The following is a 22,094-nucleotide window of genomic DNA, read 5'->3' as shown; positions in this document are numbered from 1 at the left end:
TTCATAGAGGATGTTAAACAGGGCCACTAGAAGAATTGTTGTAGTAGATCTATAGTTTTGTGGATGCCTAGATGACCAGAGAGCGGAGAATCATGAGTCCTATGCAATACAGCCAACCTTAAGTAGAGTGGTACATAAAGAAGTTGGTCGTAATAAAAGAGGCCATCAAGCCCTTTGTGAAGGAGATGTAGGGGTTTGGTTGAATCCAAATACTAACTCTTCTTTAAGTCATGGTGATGGATACTAAGTAGACCAAGGAAATTAGTCTTGGGAATCGCAGTGGATGGAAGGTTTTGGAAGCATGGTTTGGTTTCCCTGCGAGAGAGCGCATCAGCCTTTCCATTTTTACTGCCTGGACGGTAAGTGATAGTATATTCAAAGCGTGAAAAATAGAAACTCCATTGGAGCCGACGAGCAGATAAGGTCCTATTAGTCTGCAAGTATTGGAGGTTTTTATGATCTGTCAGAATAATAATGGGTTGAGAAGCGCCTTCAAGCAAGTGACACCAGTGGTTGAAGGAACGTTTGATAATCAAGAGTTCCTTCTCACCAACTGGGTAATTTAGTTCCGCGGATGAAATAACTGGAGAAATATGCCACTGGATGTAATGAATCCTTGAAGGATTTCTTCTGTGAGAGAACAGCGCCCAACGCAAAATCAGAAGCGTCAACCTCCAAAATGATTTGCAGATCGGTGTCAGGGAACTGAAGTATTGGGACTGTGATAAATCTATTCTTAATTTGTTCAAAGACTACTTGAGCATGTTCCAACCAATGAAATTTGTTGTTTGACTTGGTGAGATCAGTTAAAGGTTTAGCTATGGCTGTGAATTTGTGAATGAATTTACTGTAGAAGTTGGCGAAGCCTAGAAACCTCTGTACATCTTTCTTACATTTGGGTACCGGCCATTGTTTAATAGCGCCGACTTTAGTGTCCTCCATTTCGATACCATTGTGGGAGATGTGGTATCCTAAGAAGGAGACGTCAGAGATGTTAAAGGAACACTTCTCCAATTTTGCGTAAAGACTGTGGTTCCTTAACCGGGCAAGAACAGTTCTAACATGTGAGATGTGTTCTTTCTGAGTATGTGAGAAGATTAATATTTCATCTAGGTAGACTACAATGAAAGTGTCTAGAATGTCCCTGAAAATATCATTGATAAAATGTTGGAATGTAGCCGACGCATTACATAGACCGAATGGCATAACGGTATACTCAAACAACCCATAACGGGTTCTGAAGGCCATCAACGACTCGTCACCGGCTCTAATTCTGACGAGGTTATAGGCGCCTCTGAGGTCCAATTTCGTGAAGACCTTCGCACCACGTTACCTCTTGATTAACTCAGGGATTAAGAGTAACGTATACCTGTTTTTCCTGGTTATTTTATTTAGCTCCCTGTAGTCAATTATAGGTCTTAACGAAAGGTCTTTATTTCGAACAAAAAATATTCCAGCTCCTGCTGGAGAGGTGGAGGGTCTAATAAAACCTTTATCTAAATTTTCCTGTAAATAGCTTTTAAGGTGGTCACGCTCTGGTTTAGACAACGGGTAAATATGGCCAAATGGGATAGAGGAACCAGGTAAGATATCAATGGGGCAATCATAAGGCCTATGCGGAGGAAGAGACTCAGCATCTTTCTTATTAAAAACATCGGAATAATCACTATAGCAAGAAGGGAGAGATGAGTTAGTTACAAGTGAAATAGTTGACAGGGGATAACGGTTATTGTTACAGTAATTTGAGGTGAGTGATATGGACATATCATGCCAAAGAAAAGTAGGTTGGTGTAACTTCAACCAACCAATACCTAGTATTATGGGAAACATGGGAGAAGTAATAACATCAAAAGATATTTTCTCTGTATGACCAGAATCGGAACACATAAGTAGGGGCACAGTTTGACGTAGGACTGGACCAGAGGAAAGGGGTGTACTGTCAACAACAATAAAGGAGACAAGTTTACATTTTGCTATTGTAGGAATTTTATTAGCCTTTACATACTCAAGATCTATAAAATTTCCACATGCCCCAGTATCAATTATGCCTTCAGTTCTGACCTTGCGTTGATGCCACTGTAGAGATAAAGATAAAAGAAAATACGGTGTGTCAATATTTTTTGATGAGAGACTAAGGTTATAGACAAGACGTACCAGATTTTTGCTTGAGAAGAGTGGGACAGTGTTTAACCTTGTGGTCTTTTGAAGCGCAGTACATACACAAATTGAATATGCGTCTCCTGTTCTTCTCCTGTATGGTGAGTGGGCCTTTAATGAAACCCATCTCCATGGGAATAGGCTGATCCTGGTCCTTGAGTGTTGTGGGAGTTGGAGGTGAGTATTTCCTGAATGTAGTAGTACTTCCAGCCTTTTCTGATCGTCGTTCACGCTGGCATCTATCTATGGGGATGGATATAGTGTACAATTCTTCCAAGGTATCTGGTATTCCTATTCTGGACAATTCATCCTTGATATCTTCTGTTCTATCCTAGACGGACTTGGTTTTTTAATGATGGTTCGTTCCAGAGGGAATCCTTTGCATGGATTTTGCACTGGGCGATATAATCTTCGACAGGGTGTCTGTGTTGTTTAAGTGATCTTAAAGTTGTTTCTGCAGAACTTTGAACGGATCATCATACAGAGATGACATTGCTTTTAGAAAGTCATCTAAGGAGTTGAGGATGGGATCACGTGTGTCATAATAGGTGTCAGCCCAAGCACGAGGCTCAGCTCTAAGATATGAAATAATAGTTAATACTTTCAATCTATCAGTGGAGTAAGTCTTTGGTCTGAGTTCAAAGAGCAGTAAACATGCATTTTTGAATTCCCTAAAAAGAGAACTATTGCCTGAAAACTTCTCAGGCAGGGATACTTGTGGTTCAGGCTGGTTCTCACTAGGAGTAGGTTTAGAGGCATACAAATCTCTTAAACATGTTTTAACGGTTTCATTGTCACTTTGTAAATCCCTGACAGTCTGGGTGAGAGCGTCCAGTTTCTGGTTTAAGGTCACAACCTGTTCAGCTACATCAGTTGAATCCATTTTCTGGCTGGATTATTATGTTACGGTATAACCTCTACTGCTACTATGTTGTACGCTAGTAAGGTTTGATATGTGTCTTTAAAGTTAGATTCAGAGTAGCATGTAGCGTTGAAGCAAGTAGTGAACTTTCTGAATATATATTATATTTGTGACAGTGGGTTAACAGCTATTGATAACAGCTAAGAATTAACTCACACCTAGATTACGAGTTTTGCGTTAGAGGCTGTGCAGTGCTAACGAGCAGTTTATGCTCACCGCTCACTTACAGACAGCGCTGTTATTACGGGTTTTTACAAACCAGACAAGAAGTGAGCGTTGAGCTCATTACCGCACTCCAATACCAGCGCTGCTTACATTAGCGGTGAGCTGGTTTAACGTGCTTGTGCACGATTTCCCCATAGGAATCAACGGGGAGAGCCGGGTGAAAAAAAGTCTAACACCTGCAAAAAAGCAGCGTAAAACTCCTTAACGCAGCCCCATTGATTCCTATGGGGAAATAAAATTTATGTTTACACCTAACACCCTAACATGAACCCCGAGTCTAAACACCCCTAATCTTACACTTATGAACCCCTTATCTGCTGCCCCCAACATCGCCGCCACCTACATTATATTTATTAACCCCTAATTTGCCACCCCCAATGTCGCCGCCACCTACCTACACTTATTAACCCCTAATCTGCCGCCCTCGACATCGCAGCCACCTACATTATAACTATTAACTCCTAATCTGCCGCTCGGGACACCGCCGCCACCTACATTATACGGTTAGCTCAGATACCTCAATAATCCAGCAAGGAAATGACAGTAGGAGGGCCTTAAGTAGGTAGATGTGAAAGGTAGCCTGAGCCTTAAAGTGACATACCTGCAGTTTAGGAAGTATAAATTTATCTTAAATTCATTTAATTTTTTATTTTTAAGTAATGCTAGCTTTTTTATTTTAATTGTAATTTAGTATTTTTTTATTTAGGTAATTGGGGTTAATTTAAGGGGTGTTAGGTTAGGGGGCTTAGTAATTTAATTAGTTATTTGCCTTGTGGGGGTTTGGCGGATTAGGGTTTAATAGATTTATTAGGATTTTTGCGTTGTGCGGGTTTGGCGGATTAGGGGTTAATAGTTTTACTAGGTTTATTGCATTGTGGGTTAATGGCAGATTAGGGGTTAATACATTTATTAGGTTAATGCGATGTGGGTTAATAGCGTATTAGGGGTTAATACATTTATTAGGTTTATTGCGATGTGGGTTAATGGTGGATTAGGGGTTGATACATTTATTAGGTAGATTGCAATGTGGGTGAATGGCGGATTAGGGGTTAATATGCTTTATTAGTTATTGCGGTGGGGGTTTGGCGGTTGACAAGTAGATTGATTTTGCGCATGCGTTAGGTGTTAGTTAATATTTTCAGGCAGTTACAGTACTCACATTTTCAGCATAAGGCTTGCTGCACCTGCCTATGTGTAGCGAGGTGAAAATGGAGTAAAATGTCTCCATGCGCTGCATATGTGATACCGATTTGCGACGCGGTTCTGTGATAGCTTATGGGAGTAAAAATTGCGGACGACGGGTGAAATATACGCGCCGTATATGTGATACCAAAACCGCGTAGAAAACGGAGTTGCCGGCTTTTGCAGGCAATGCCACATATGTAATCTTGCCCCTAGTATTTCTAAAATTGACAAACAAATTTATCCTCAGCCTGGAGTGACTCTAATTTAAAGCTGTTAAACAAGACTTACCTTACCCCTTTACTTATATTATACTGGAATAGCTCTCAAGATATTATTGTCCTAAGTGAGGCCAAATTAGTTCATAAGATCTGGAACTGTCCAAAACATTAATCAGTTTTAGAATAAAATTGACTTTTTGTGGGGGCGGAGCCGGCACTGGAATGAGATGGCCGCACATTAGGTGAGCTCCGGTGCTTCAGCCCGATAAGTACATCTAGAGCTCCATAAAACCTGCTAATTTTTCACTGGGGACTAACAGTAAAGATCCGGAGTTGTGTCTGAAAGTGACATCAAGCTGTAATGTGAGAACTACTTTGAATCGGGTATATCCCGGTCATTTCAAGCTCCGGTTCACAGTTGAAGATTGTAGTCCGGTGTGAGGACTGTCTTAACACACCGATCATCTGCAGCAAACACCTACTACAAGCGTATGGCAAGTTTGGGGTAAGATGTGTACTTACCGCATAACATACGGCTTCTAGCTTAGTCAGAAGAACCCCTCATGTTTACCGCAGCCGCCATTTTAATGCAACATACGCACTTTCATTTCTAGTGTACCAGGCTAATAGGAGCTGAATATTAATGCACACGGCAAGCTGTATGAAGAGAAAGCAAGCTTTATAGATAGTCATAACTCCCTGCAAGGGGTCATTATCTCACAAATATACCTAGGCTTACAGCCCTGTGTTAAATATATTCAAACAGGTTTAAAAATTTTGCAGCTCAAGTCGTCTTGATAATGACAACGCTTTGTGGCCCATTACATACAAGTGCATAATCAACATGATCAACACTGTGGTTCACTATAAAGATATAAAATGACGGTTGAAAGTGCATTTGGTCAAAACATCACTCCTGTCATCTGTCCAAGCAGAGAAAGAGATTCTTACCTCAGCGCCCATTTTGATGGGAATGTTAATGAAGAAGATTCTAATATAATCACAGCTTGAGAACATTTTAATAGTCAGGGCTTGCTCTTTACAAGTTGTTTTTATCTCATAATAGAGAAGCCATTGGGGTGAAATTTATCTCAGCAAGCTGAAAGTGGAAGCCCCTACATACATGTAGGATAATACAGTTAGCATTTTGGGGTGATACGATCCTGAGCAGCTACGTAATTAATCTAACACGGTCTGTCCTTCAACAAAACACTACTAATACACCCCAAGGCAGAACATAGAGTGATCTGAGATGTCATCGCAGAAAATGCAGCATGTCTGCAGAAAGAACAGGAACTGTTAGACATTAGGCTGTTCTCTGGCTGCATTGTATAAGTTTTCCTTAACACACTGCATCCAGAGAAAAGTGCTGTTTGAAGACAACAATCAAATATGCAGTAGTGCTGCAAAGCAGCAGTGCATTGATTGTTGCCTGGCTATGAGATTTTTGCAAGCTCGTTCCCTAGCTTTTCACAGTCTGCAAAGCTGTTTTTCTCTGAATGTAAGCTGTTAGTATGAGCAATGCACCTTTTTTTATTGCTACATTTCTATGTTAGACTAAGAGAAAAAGGAAACAAATTAATTCAAGAGACATTTTACAATTACTTTTTTTGTCTGCAGCTAATTTGCAATGCAGTTTTCAACTACTTCACTAGATTACACAACTTTAAATATTGCTTTATTCTCCAGTTAACCAGCACATTGCAATTGACCTGGTGCTTTAGTGTAACTGACAAATTTACAATTTTATTTTATTTAAAAATGACCTGCAGAAAAAGTTTCACTAAAAAAATCTGATCGCAGAAAGGGAAAAAAAGTTCTGTCTCTAGGCTAATACATAGTGACTTTACCCAAGTGTTCTTTAACGGCACAATTTTACAACTAGAGAAGACACAAAGTGCAGCTGAGCCATTTGCTTATAAAATGTCACCCAGGAAGAATCCGCAAAAAAGTAAGCAAAGCAAAAATGGCTCTAAAGGAAACCCATCAATGGATAAATACTTTAAGTCAGCAGCTTTAACGACACCTAGAGAAAACCCTGTTGCCTCACAAAGCCCTCAACATTCACACTCATCCAGCTCCTCAGAATCTGGATCAGATGAGGAAGATAATATGGTCTCTGTTCCACAATCAGTGATATCTTCTATTCCCTCAAAGCAAGATTTTTCTTCACTCATTACACAAGTAAAGCAGTGCATTAAGGATGAAATATCTGAATTGAAGAGAGATATTACAGAAATTGGGAACAGAGTGAATTCCTTGGAAGAAAACATACAGGTACATGAAGTGTGTATTTCAAAGGTGAATGACCAGATGGAACTTCAAGATCAAACAATTCGGCAACTAGAGGACAAACTAGAGGACTTAGAAAATAGGTCCAGAAGACATAACATTAGGATACGAGGTATCCCAGAGGCCGTTGACACTTCAACTTTACAGGAATATCTACAATCTCTATTTTCCCAACTCCGAGACCCGACAGACAACTCTGCAGTGGAAATCGATAGTGCACACCGAGCCTTAAAGCCAAAACCCCCCGACATGGCGCCACCTAGAGATGTGATCGTCAAAATCACAAACTATCAAATAAAAGAACAAATTATGAAATCTGCCAGAGATAAACGTCCAATACAAAAAGATGGATCCACCTTACAATTCTTCGCTGACCTTTCGGCCAGAACTCTTTCCAGGAGAAAAGAACTTTCACCACTTACAAAACACCTTCAAGCCAGGAACATAAATTATAGATGGGGTCACCCATTTCAACTAATAGTCACATGGAGAAACAGAAGATTGACCTGTTCATCAATCACAGAAATCGAGGACTGCTGCAGGAAACTGGAAACTCCTTTGCCAATCATAGTCTTGGACAATGGACAGGAAGGTACTGGACTACTGTCTCGCAATCTTCTCCTTTACCTCAACGTAAGGAGTGGCAGACGGTTCGAAGCAAAAGGGCAAAGTATCCCCTGCCCTCAGACTCTAAGACCCAAGCGGGTTGAAAAAAAAAACCTTTGCGAGAGATGTACCTTGCAAGTTCGGGGACTCAGAGTGAGTAAGGTCTCCTAGTCATCAGGACTAGTGAGCCAACATTAGACTATTTAGTTAGAAGCTAGGTGTTTGTTTTAAAATTTAAAATAACAAATTGACAGGTTATGTGAAATTCAATAATAATATCTGTACTTTACGGGCTGAATGATATCCGTTAGGGATTTCAAAGCCATTTCCTTCTATTGTTTATATAGAGAAAAAATTGTTTATGTTGTTCATGTTGTTTTGGTTCATTTCGTTAGATTTTATTTAGGAATTGTATTGCAGAGTCATGATATCATACATAAAACCATCAGGATTCAGAAGATCAGAGTGGGAGTGAATAAGGTAATGCAATGACAGAGAAATGTATTCAAATTGTAACACAGAATGTCAAAGGTTTCAATCTCCCTAACAAGAGAGCACTTGCTTTAAGGGATATAGCACAAAAAGGTGGGGAAATAGTCGGTCTACAAGAGACCCATTTTAAGAGAGGTTCCATACCCAAATATCTACACAACACCTTCACTCAACATTATCACAGCTCTCATAACAAAAAAAAGATTAATGGAGTAAGCATACTCATTCGTAACTCTATACCTTTTCAATTAATAGACCAGAAAAAGGACACAGATGGTAGGTTCCTGGCGGTGTGTGGGGTCCTCTATAATAAAGTTGTCACCCTGGTAAATATATATGCCCCTAATCACAAGCAAGCAGCCTTTTTTAAATCTATACTACCCCTAATTCAAGACATACAAAAGGGCCAGCTGATAGTTGTAGGAGACTTTAATTTACCTATAAACCCTAACCTGGACAGTTCCAACCCCAACATACATATTGCAAAAAATACACTTAAATCCGTGTGGAATTTAGTCAAGTTATTCGGCCTACATGATCCGTGGAGGGTCTCTAACCCGGATCGGAGGGATTATACCTTTTTCTCCAATCCGAATAAATCATATTCAAGGATTGATTATATCCTGGTAGATCATCTCACTCTATCCTACACAACCGCCATAGACATATCTCATACAGTTTGGTCTGATCACTCCATGGTCAGATGTTCCATAGACTGGCCCTCAGCCCCGATTAGGGAATTTAATTAGAGACTAGATGAGTCTTTACTTCTGGATCCAGGGGTATATACGATTCTGGAAACCGAACTACAGGAATTCTTTCACAGAAATGTCCAAGAGGACATGTCACCATCTGTAGTATGGGAGGCCCATAAGAGTTATATAAGAGGTATACTAATCAAACTTAGAGCTAATAAAACCAAAAGGCAAAGAGAAGAATATCTACACATAGCCAGGGAAGTCACTCACTTAGATCACTTGCATAAACTTCACCCACAGGACGATAGTATCTTTCAGCAATTAAAATTTTATAGGTCTAAACTGTTGTCCCACTTACACATTAAAGCACAGAGATTGGCACTTAAACTTAAACAAAAATTTTATTATGACGCTGGGAAACCCGGGCGACAACTAGCTAGATCGCTCAAAAACAAGCAAGCAAAAACATACATCCATTCAATCATTAACCCTAGAGGGGGGAGAGTAGAAGACACCAAACAGATTGCAGATACATTCAAAAATTATTACCACACACTATATAACCTATATCCTAATAGGTCTTTATCAGATCACAAAAAGAAATGCATGCAATACCTAAAAAAAGGTTACTGTTCCGTCAATCTCCGAGACAGATAGCAAGATGCTACAGGCACCCATTAGGCATAAAGAAATAAGTGAAGCAATAAAGTCACTGAAACCTGGAAAGGCCCCAGGTCCGGACGGGTTTTCCGGATCATACTACAAATTATTTTCCCAAATATTAATACCACATCTACTAAACACATTCCGACAGATTGACAAAGGTGATACCTTACCTGAATCAATACTTCAAGCTGTCATCACGGTTCTCCCTAAACCAGGAAAGAAACCAGATACTCCTGCAAACTTCCAGCCCATCTCCCTTCTAAATTTAGATTTAAAAATCTTTGCCAAAGTCCTTGCATCTAGGCTTAATAGTCTCCTTCCATTATTAATTTCACCAGACCAGGTGGGTTTTGTGCCGCGGAGGGAGGCGAGGGACAATACCGTGAAACTTATAAACATCTTAGAACACATTAATAGAAATAAATCACCATCAGTGCTTTTGTCTACGGACGCTGAGAAAGCGTTCAATAGACTGGATTGGACCTTTCTAGAGACTACGCTCACTAAATTTAACATTCCATCTGCATTTATAAATAAAATCATGGCCCTATACTCTTTCCCTACTGCCCAAATTAGGATAAATGGTACTCTTTCAGAACAATTTGAAATTCGTAACGGCACCCGACAGGGCTGTCCTTTATCACCACTCTTGTTTATTCTATCATTAGAAATTTTAGCTTGTAAAATAAGAACCAATGAAAACATTAAAGGTATAAACATTGACAATAAAGAATATAAACTATCTATGTTCGCAGACGATGTTCTGATGTCGCTGTCAAGTCCCCTGGGGTCTCTCTCCACGGTGCAAAAAGAATTAAAAGAATATGGAGAGGTGTCAAACTTCTCAATAAATATCAACAAATCAGAACTTCTACCATTACACCTATCTTCCAATGACATCACTAATATCCGGAATAAGTGTTCCTTCTCGATCCAGCAGAAATCCATAAAATACTTGGGAGTATATTTATCACACAGTCTAGACTCGATCCGCACAATCAATTACACCAGATTATTGAAAGTAATTTCTAATCAGGCCTCGTCCTGGATGTCAAGGAACATATCTTGGATAGGGAGAATTAATACGGTTAAGATGGTACTACTGCCAAAGATTCTATATATACTACAAACTCTGCCTCTCACAAACACTCTTAAATACATACAAAAACTACAAAAAATGGTTCATTGTTTCATCTGGAGGGGGAGACCACCTAGGGTTAACAAGGCCTCTATGTATGCTCATAAAGACAGGGGTGGGTTAGGTGTCCCTAATTTACTAATATATAAACAAGCCATATCTCTTCAAAGAATTATAGAATGGAGTAGAAATAATAATGATAACCCAAAACACTGGATACAGTTAGAACAGGACATTTCAGGGGTGCCACAACTAGGTGGTCTGTGTTGGCTACCCAAATCACTATCTAACACTCAGAATAACTTCACCTCCACGGTAACAGCCACCATCTCAGATTGGAAACATATCCGAGATAGATACAAGGGCATTTCTAGTGCCCATTCCCCACTGACACCGATACTAAACAATCCAGAATTCTTAGTAGGTCAGGGGTATAACTCAGGAGGAGACAATAGTTTAAATGGACACATTCCTGTCGCTATGTTAATCAAATCTGGGAAGATGTTACCTAATACTGATTTGAAGGAAGTGGGAAAGGGGTTTTTTGACAAGTGGATACGGTACCACCAAACTAGGCACTACATTATGACACACAGGAATAGGACATTGTTGACGAGGCCCATGACACCATTTGAACAAATGTGTATTTCTAGTTCACCACATAAAGGGATCATCTCCATTACATACAAACTTTTACTTTCAGCTACCACACCTGACCCACATAATTATGTGAAAGGTTGGGAAAGGGATCTACTTGGACCTCAAGATCCAAAGGAATGGGAAAACATTTTTAGCAACATAGCTCACTCGGCACATACAACACATGCATTAGAAACTAATTATAAAATACTGTTTCGATGGTATTTAACACCAAGCAGAATGAAACATCTCTTCCCAGCGGCTAATGAGAAATGCTGGAGATGCATGAGAGAAGTGGGTACTATGGGTCATGTGTGGTGGTCTTGTACAAAGATAAACACATTTTGGAAAGAGATATTAGACGAGATAAAAGTAGCCTTATCATGTAATGTTGCATTCTCCCCACATGTTTGTCTATTTAACATGCTTAAGGATATCAATTGTAGTATAAGAAGGAATATTGGGCATATTATGCTCAACTCAGCTAAACAGCTTATAGCTGGCGCGTGGAGATCTGATCAGGGGCGGACTGAGACCATTCAGGGCCCCCGGGCAAAAGTGTGACAGGGCCCCCCATGCCATCTTTGCTCCACCTACCTACCTCCTCTGCCCCTCCTCCACCATATTGCCCCTCCCATCTCATGTGCCCTTCACACTGCATGTGCCCCTCCCACCTCCATTGCCCCTCCCACTTCATATGCCCCTCCCATTTAAAGAGACAATTTTTACCATTTTTTTTTTTATAAGAACTAAATATTGTAAATTAGCAAGTGCTTATGGGGAAAAAAAATATATCCCCATGCCTATATGCACTACAGTATGGAGCAGAATGTAATTAGGGGCAGACAAGGGGGTAAAATCACTTGTTACTGGCAGCTAAAGAAGTAAAATCATTAATTTGTATTTGTATATTTCCTTTAAATAAGAGATGCATGATCCTATAAGTATGCTTCTATACTAAATAAAGATAAAACTATCTCCATTTTAACTGAAACCAGGACAGGTTTAGAGAAATCAATTTTAAAGGGAGAGTATTAAACTTTAAAGGGATGTTAGCGCTATGGAATCTAATAATAATGAAACCCAAAAATGTATTTCATGATTTAGGTAGAACATACAATGTTAAACAACTTTCCAGTTTACTTCTATTATCAAATTTTCTTAATTCTCTTGGTATCATTTGTTGAAAGCGCAGCAATGCACTACTGGTTTCTAAGTGAACACGTGGGTGAGCCAATGACAATCGGTGTATATATGTAGCCACCAATCAGCAGCTAGAATCTAGGTTCTTTGCTGCTCCTGAGCTTACCTAGATAAACCTTTCAGCAAAGGATAACAAGAGAAGGAAGCAAATTAAATAATAGAATTAAATCCGAAAGTTATTTAAAATGTTATGCTCTGTGTAAATCATAAATGGCTAATTATGACTTTACTGTCCCTTTAATGATTCAGATTAAACATACAATTTTAAACACATTCATTACAATTTACTTCTATTACCTAAGTTGCTTATTTCACTTCCTATCATTTGTTGAAAAGCATACCTGGGTAAATTCAGGAGCAGAAATGGACTACTGGGATTTAGCTGAAGCTTTCTGAATGCACATATATGCCTCTTGTTATTTGCTCACCCAACATGTTCAGCTAGCTCCCAGTAGGACATTGCTGCTCCCCTCCTAATGCCCGCCAAAACCAATATAAACAAATTTAACACAATGTAGAGGTTCCCTATGCCTCACACACAGCCCCTCCCCAGTACCTTATATACAGATATATATTATTATAAAGATGTTCCCTCTGTCTCACATACATACAGCCCCCTCCCCAGTACCTCATATACAGATATATAATATTATAGAGAGGTTCCCTCTGTCTCACACACACACAGCCCCTCCCCAGTACCTTATATACAGATATATAATATTATATAAAGGTTCATTCTGTCTCACACACACACACAGCCCCTTCCCAGTACCTTATATACAGATATATAATATTATAGAGAGGTTCCCTCCGTCTAACACACAGCCCCTCCCCAGTACCTTATATACAGATATATAATATTATAGAGAGGTTCCCTCTGTCTCACACACACAGCCCCCTCCCCAGTACCTTATATACAGATATATAATATTATAGAGAGGTTCCCTCTGTCTCACACACACACAGCCCCTCCCCAGTACCTTATATACAGATATATAATATTATATAAAGGTTCATTCTGTCTCACACACACACACAGCCCCTTCCCAGTACCTTATATACAGATATATAATATTATAGAGAGGTTCCCTCCGTCTAACACACAGCCCCTCCCCAGTACCTTACATACAGATAGATAATATTATAGAGAGGTTCCCTCTGTCTCACACACACAGCCCCCTCCCCAGTACCTTATATACAGATATATAATATTATAGAGAGGTTCCCTCTGTCTCACACACACACAGCCCCCTCCCCAGTACCTTATATACAGATATATAATATTATAGAGAGGTTCCCTCTGTCTCACACACACACAGCCCCTTCCCAGTACCTTATATACAAATATATAATATTATAGAGAGGTTCCCTCTGTCTCACACACACACAGCCCCCTCCCCAGTACCTTATATACAGATATATAATATTATAGAGAGGTTCCCTCTGTCTAACACACACACAGCCCCCTTTCCAGTACCTTATATACAGATATATGATATTATAGAGAGGTTCCCTCTGTCTCACACACACACACAGCCCCCTCCCCAGTACCTTATATACAGATATATAATATTATAGAGAGGTTCCCTGTGTCTCACACACACACACAGCCCCCTCTCCAGTACCTTATATACAGATATATATTATTATAGAGATGTTCCCTCTGTCTCACACACACACAGCCCCCTCCCCAGTGTCTTATATACAGACATATAATATTATAGAGAGGTCCCCTCTGTCTCACACACACACAGCCCCCTCTCCAGTACCTTATATACAGACATAAAATTATAGAGAGGCCCCCTCTGTCTCACACACACACACAGCCCCCTCCCCAGTGCCTTATATACAGATATATAATATTATAGAGAGGTTCCCTCTGTCTAACACACAGCCCCCTCTCCAGTGCCTTATATACAGATATATAATATTATAGAGAGGTTCCTATGTCTCACACACACTAGTAGGCTACACGTCACATACTCAGCCCCCGGGCCCCCCCCCCTCCAGCAGCAACCGGCTCCTTCACACTTAATGATGTACATATTATTAATTTAGAGTTTTGTCCTGCTCTGAAAACTTTCAGTCACCAGATCTACAGTACTTATTTATTACACACATATTTAATCATAAATATCGAATATATATCTATTTGAGTCGGAGATTTATTTATTAATTATTGAGTTGTTGTGGTGCATAAGCATCCCTCAGTCCCTGCCTTCTATATTCACATTGGCAGATCTCCTCATCCCATAAGGAGACCTCGCCCTGCTTTGCTGTATTTGAGATCCTCTCATTAAATTTATATCTGGTGCATAAAAAAAACAAAACACAGTATATATCCACATTCCACATATTAATTTGCAGCATTGCTTAATACAAGCAGGCTTGCCTCGGAGGCTCCACTGCTCCAGTCGAGTCTTTTTTCATCACTGTGACTGACTGAGTGACTGAGTGGAGACGGAGCGGAGTGCTGAGAGAGTGAGACACACAGGATTGAGGACTTCCGCGGCGCTAAGTTAAAAAAAGTGAAAGTCACAATATTGCTGCCCCTCCAACCCCCCCACCCCCCTTGCAAAAAAAAAAAAAAAAAAAAATAAAGACCAAAAAAAAATCGTAAAATTGTTTTAATAGAAAAAAAAAAGCTACTTCTATGATGCATGGGGCGGGCCCCTTTTAGAAGTCGGGCCCTCGGGCCAGGGCCGATTTGCCCGACTTGTCAGTCCGCCCCTGGATCTGATAAGATCCCTACACTAGTTGAGTGGAGGGAGAAGGTGCCTTAATGATAGAAAGATATCACTATCGTAAAACAAATAAAATTTCACGCCTAGATTTAGACTTCTGCGGCCAAAGGGGTGCGTTAGCTACGCTGGCTTTTTTCTGGCCGCACCTTTTAAATACCGCTGGTATTGAGAGTTCTCTGAAGGGCTGTGTTAGGCTCCAAAAAAGGAGCGTATAACATATTTACCGCAACTTCAACTCTCGATACCAGCGGTGCTTACGGACGCGGCCAGCTTCAAAAACGTGCTCGTGCACGATATCCACATAGAAAACAATGGGGCTGTTTGAGCTGGAAAAAAAAACTAACACCTGCAAAAAAGCCGCGTTCAGCTCCTAACGCAGCCCCATTGTTTTCTATGTGGAAACACTTCCTACGTCTGCACCTAACACTCTAACATGTACCCCGAGTCTAAACACCCCTAACCTTACACTTATTAACCCCTAATCTGCCGCCCCCGCTATCGCTGACACCTGCATATTATTTTTAACCCCTAATCTGCCGCTCCGTACACCCCCGCCACCTACATTATCCCTATGTACCCCTAATCTGCTGCCCTAACATCGCTGACCCCTATATTATATTTATTAACCCCTAATCTGCCCCCACAACGTCGCCTCCACCTAACTACACTTATTAACCCCTAATCTGCCGACCGGACCTGAGCGCTACTATAATAAATGTATTAACCCCTAATCCGCCTCACTCCCGCCTCAATAACCCTATAATAAATAGTATTAACCCCTAATCTGCCCTCCCTAACATTGCCGACACCTAACTTCAAGTATTAACCCCTAATCTGCCGACAGGAGCTCACCGCTACTCTAATAAATTTATTAACCCCTAAAGCTAAATCTAACTTTAACCCTAACACCCCCCTAAATTAAATATATTTTAAATCTAACTAAATAAATTAACTCTTATTAAATAAATTATTCCTATTTAAAGCTAAATACTTACCTGTAAAATAAACCCTAATATAGCTACAATATAAATTATAATTATATTATAGCTATTTTAGGATTAATATTTATTTTACAGGCAACTTTGTATTTATTTTAACCAGGTACAATAGCTATTAAATAGTTAAGAACTATTTAATAGCTAAAATAGTTAAAATAATTACAAAATTACCTCTAAAATAAATCCTAACCTAAGTTACAATTAAACCTAACACTACACTATCAATAAATTAATTAAATAAAATACCTACAATTACCTACAATTAAACCTAACTCTACACTATCAATACATTAATTAAATACAATACCTATAAATAACTACAATTAAATAAACTAACTAAAGTACAAAAAATAAAAAAGAACTAAGTTACAAAAAATAAAAAAATATTTACAAACATTAGAAAAATATTACAACAATTTTAAACTAATTACACCTACTCTAAGCCCCCTAATGAAATTACAAAGCCCCCCCAAAATAAAAAAATGCCCTACCCTATTCTAAATTACAAAAGTTCAAAGCTCTTTTACCTTACCAGCCCTGAACAGGGCCCTTTGCGGGGCATGCCCCAAGAAATTCAGCTCTTTTGCCTGTAAAAAAACACATACAATACCCCCCCCAACATTACAACCCACCACTCACATACCCCTAATCTAACCCAAACCCCCCTTAAATAAACCTAACACTAAGCCCCTGAAGATCTTCCTACCTTATCTTCACCTCACCGGGTATCACCGATCGGTCCTGGCTCCAAAATCTTCATCCAACCCAAGCGGGGGCTGGCGATCCATAATCCTGCGGCTGAAGAGGTCCAGAAGAGACTCCAAGGTCTTCATCCTATCCGGGAAGAAGAGGCGATCCAGACCGGCAACCATCTTGATCCAAGCGGCATCTTCTATCTTCATCCGATGAGGAACGGCTCCATCGTGAAGACCTCCAGCGCGGATCAATCTTCTTCCGACGACGTCCAACTGAAGAATGACGGTTCCTTTAAGGGACGTCATCCAAAATGACGTCCCTCGAATTCCGATTGGCTGATAGGATTCTATCAGCCAATCGGAATTAAGGTAGGAAAATTCTGATTGGCTGAAGGAATCAGCCAATCAGAATCAAGTTCAATCCGATTTGCTGATCCGATCAGCCAATCAGATTGAGCTTGCATTCTATTGGCTGTTCCGATGAGGTGAAGATAAGGTAGGAAGATCTTCAGGGGCTTAGTGTTAGGTTTATTTAAGGGGGGTTTGGGTTAGATTAGGGGTATGTGGGTGGTGGGTTGTAATGTTGGGGGGGGTTATTGTATGTGTTTTTTTACAGGCAAAAGAGCTGAATTTCTTGGGGCATGCCCCGCAAAGGGCCCTGTTCAGGGCTGGTAAGGTAAAAGAGCTTTGAACTTTTGTAATTTAGAATAGGGTAGGGCATTTTTTTATTTTGGGGGGCTTTGTAATTTCATTAGGGGGCTTAGAGTAGGTGTAATTAGTTTAAAATTGCTGTAATATTTTTCTAATGTTTGTAAATATATTTTTTTATTTTTTGTAAGTTAGTTCTCTTTTATTTTTTGTACTTTAGTTAGTTTATTTAATTGTAGTTATTTGTAGGTATTGTATTTAATTAATGTATTGATAGTGTAGTGTTAGGTTTAATTGTAGGTAATTGTAGGTATTTTATTTAATTAATTTATTGATAGTGTAGTGTTAGGTTTAATTGTAACTTAGGTTAGGATTTATTTTACAGGTAATTTTGTAATTATTTTAACTATTTTAGCTATTAAATAGTTCTTAACTATTTAATAGCTATTGTACCTGGTTAAAATAAATACAAAGTTACCTGTAAAATAAATATAAATCCTAAAATAGCTATAATATAATTATAATTTATATTGTAGCTATATTAGGGTTTATTTTACAGGTAAATATTTAGCTTTAAATAGGAATAATTTATTTAATAAGAGTTAATTTATTTTGTTAGATTTAAATTATATTTAATTTAGGGGGGTGTTAGGGTTAGGGTTAGACTTAGCTTTAGGGGTTAATCCATTTATTACAGTATCGGCGAGATTCGGTCGGCAGATTAGGGGTTAATAATTGAAGTTAGGTGTCGGCGATGTTAGGGAGGGCAGATTAGGGGTTAATACTATTTATTATAGGGTTATTGAGGCGGGAGTGAGGCGGATTAGGGGTTAATAACTTTATTATAGTAGCGGTGCGGTCCGCTAGGCAGATTAGGGGTTAATAAGTGTAGGCAGGTGGAGGCGACGTTGAGGGGGGCAGATTAGGGGTTAATAAATATAATATAGGGGTCGGCGGTGTTAGGGGCAGCAGATTAGGGGTACATAAGTATAACGTAGGTGGCGGTCGGCAGATTAGGGGTTAAAAAAATGTAATCGAGTGGCGGCGATGTGGGGGGACCTCGGTTTAGGGGTACATAGGTAGTTTATGGGTGTTAGTGTACTTTAGAGCACAGTAGTTAAGAGCTTTATAAACCGGCGTTAGCCCAGAAAGCTCTTAACTACTGACTTTTTTCTGCGGCTGGAGTTTTGTCGTTAGATTTCTAACGCTCACTTCAGCCACGACTCTAAATACCGGAGTTAGAAAGATCCCATTGAAAAGATAGGATACGCAATTGACGTAAGGAGATCTGCGGTATGGAAAAGTCGCGGCTGAAAAGTGAGCGTTAGACCCTTTAAAGGGACATTATACACTCATTTTTTCTTTGCATAAATGTTTTGTAGATGATCTATTAATATAGCCCATAAAGTTTTTTAAAAAAAATAAATGTATAGTTTTGCTTATTTTTAAATAACATTGCTCTGATTTTCAGACTCCTAACCAAGCCCCAAAGTTTTATGTGAATACTGTCAGCTACCTTCTCCAGCTTGCTGCTGTTTGTGTAAAGGGTCTTTTCATATGCAAAAGAAGGGGGAGGGGGGGAGTGTCTTATTTGCCACTTGCAGTGGGCTTTCCAGCTACCTTTTCAACAGAGCCAAACTGACAGCTTCTAAGTAAGTTTTTAAACAGTTTTATACTGGATTTTTATATCAGTATCTGTGCATCTTATTCTTTATAGTAGTGTCTATTACATGCAGTTATATGAAAATGAGTGTATACTGTCCCTTTAATGACTGACTCCAAATACCAGAGGGCGGTAAAAACCAGCGTTAGGAGCCTCTAACGCTGGTTTTGACGGCTACCGCCCAACTCTAAATCTAGGCCTCAGTGTTTAACGATATGCTTTTTTACTGGGATTCTTATGTTAGTTCTGGCAAGTGATCCTACCACTAGATGGAGAGAGCAACAATCTCCAATATCAACATGAAGGTCTCATACATTGGTTCCATTCAAAGGTTTTATTTAAAGGTTTCTTTTAAATGCTTTATGATAATGTCAGACTTTTCATATAAACATTTTAATAGCATTTTCCTTTATCACTAGAAATGTAAAGAATATTGGTATCTATGCTCTGCAGTAGATTGTTTTGGTTAGGGTTAAGACTGTTATTGTTTTTGTTAGGTAAGAATTATTACTGTTTTGCTGTTTTATTTGTTACTTGTGATTTATATGCCTGACTAATGTGGTCACAAACATTTCAGACTATGCAAATTCTGTGAAGTAGTAGTTATATGGTAACTTCAGGAATCACAATGTATTGTGGTAAAGTAAAAGAATTAGGTTTCACTCCGAAGTTAGTCAAAATTGTATGCTTCTGATTTGAAATCTATTCACACATTCTTTAACATGTCAGTTGTTGTGCAACCGCATTTTGTATTCTTCTTGTGTATAACATATTTTGTAATATGTATTCTCTTAAAATTTTCAATAAAGAAATAATAATAAAAAATAAATAAAAAAATTGACTTTTTGTTGATGTAAATTTTGCCAACAAATATTAATTTAGTAATGGATAATGCAGGTTCTTGAGGTTTTTTTGTTGTTGTTTTTTTAAAGATTCGATAAGAAGTTTGTAAAAATTTACCATTGATTAACAATTCTATTCTTTCTGCTAGAACAATAATTTTAAACCAGTGGAAAGATAATAATAATAAGAAAAAGCAATTTAAGTAAACATAAAATGGTAACTGAACAATAAGATGTTAAAAAAACTAGACCACCTTCCATTCAAAAACAAATTATTTCAAGCTCCCAAAATTCTGAATTAAATCAATTAATAGTGGAGAATTAATGAATATCAATTAAATGTAAGATAGAGAATGTTTTAATATTTTTATTATTACTAAGGTTATGAGGTTATTATGCAAGGATTTTATTCTACTGTTGTTTTATGTAATTTATGGTTTATATCACTTTACGAGTGGAGCGCTGCTTTGCAATCCCGCTCGTGCGTTAGCTTCGCTAGATGGAGGCCTTTTGCCTGCATTGGGTTGCATTCATATTACAACCTAAAATTAAAAAGCGTGAGAGTAAAAACTGGATATGTGTAACAAGTTGAATTTTGAATTTTGCAACTGCATTTATGTATTCCCCCATAGACTTCAATGAAGAGCGAAAACTGCAAAAAAATAAACCCAACCACGTTTTTTCAAGAGCGCTAAACCTGACATGAAATATGAATATTTCACATAGAAGAAAATGTTCTATTTTATTCTTAAATACATTTTTATATATATATATATATATATTTTTTTTTTTTTTTTTCTTTCATGTAATTGGCAAGAGTCCATGAGCTAGTGACGTATGGGATATACATTCCTACCAGGAGAGGCAAAGTTTCCCAAACCTCAAAATGCCTATAAATAAACCCCTCACCACACCCACAATTCAGTTTTACAAACTTTGCCTCCCATGGAGGTGGTGAAGTAAGTTTGTGCTAGATTCTACGTTGATATGCGCTTTGCAGCAGGCTGAAGCCCGGTTTTCCTCTCAGAGTGCAGTGAATGTCAGAGGGATGTGAAGAGAGTATTGCCTATTTGAATACCATGGTCTTCCTCTAGGGGATCTATTTCATAGGTTCTCTGTTATCGGTCGTAGAGATTTCTTCTCCTACCTCCCTTTTCAGATCGACGATATACTCTTATATACCATTACCTCTACTGATTCTCGTTTCAGTACTGGTTTGGCTATCTACTTTATGTAGATGAGTGTCTTTGGGTAAGTAAGTCTTATTTTATTTATGACACTCTCAGCTATGGTTTGGCACTTTATATGTAAAGTTCTAAATATATGTTTTATACTTTATATTTGCCATGATTCAGGTCAATCAGTTTATTTTCCTAAAATTTTCAATTTAATTTTTTCCTTTAAACCGCGGGCTGTTAGGCTCGTGGGTGCAAAAAATGCTAGAATTTATTGCGTCATTTTTGGCGCAAGACTTTTTTGGCGCGAGATTGATGTTTGTCTGACGTCAATGACCTTTTTTTCCGGTGTTGTAGTTGACGCCGGAAGTTTTCAGGTAGTTGCGTCATTTTTGACTCTCGTGTTTGTTACAGACGTTTTTGGCGCCAAAAAATATGTGGGCGTCATACTTGGCGCCAGTTTTTTTACATTATTTAAGTCTTACTTTTTAGTTGCTTCTGGTTTCTAGAAGCTTGTTCTGTTTGCATGTTTTCCCATTCCTGAAACTGTCATTTAAGGAATTTGATAATTTTGCTTTATATGTTGTTTTTCTATTACATATTGCAAGATATTCCAAAAACTGTTCCTGTATCAGAAAATACTGTTGGATTCCTGATGACTGATATCAGTCCTACCAAAGCTAAGTTCATTTATTTTAATGTTATGAATTTTATCTTTAGCTATGGTTTGTAATAAGTTATCATGATAAACTTTTACATGCAGAGTCCATTAGTATTTATGCATTATCTATTGCTATTCTTTTTACATCTAATGTACAAGATATACCTAGGAATCTATGAGAATGTTTTTCTGATTCTATCCTAAAGGCTTTGTCTGACATCCTGCCT

Source organism: Bombina bombina, chromosome 4, assembly GCF_027579735.1.
Source record: "Bombina bombina isolate aBomBom1 chromosome 4, aBomBom1.pri, whole genome shotgun sequence".
NCBI lineage: Eukaryota > Metazoa > Chordata > Amphibia > Anura > Bombinatoridae > Bombina > Bombina bombina.
This window is presented reverse-complemented; position numbering follows the sequence as displayed.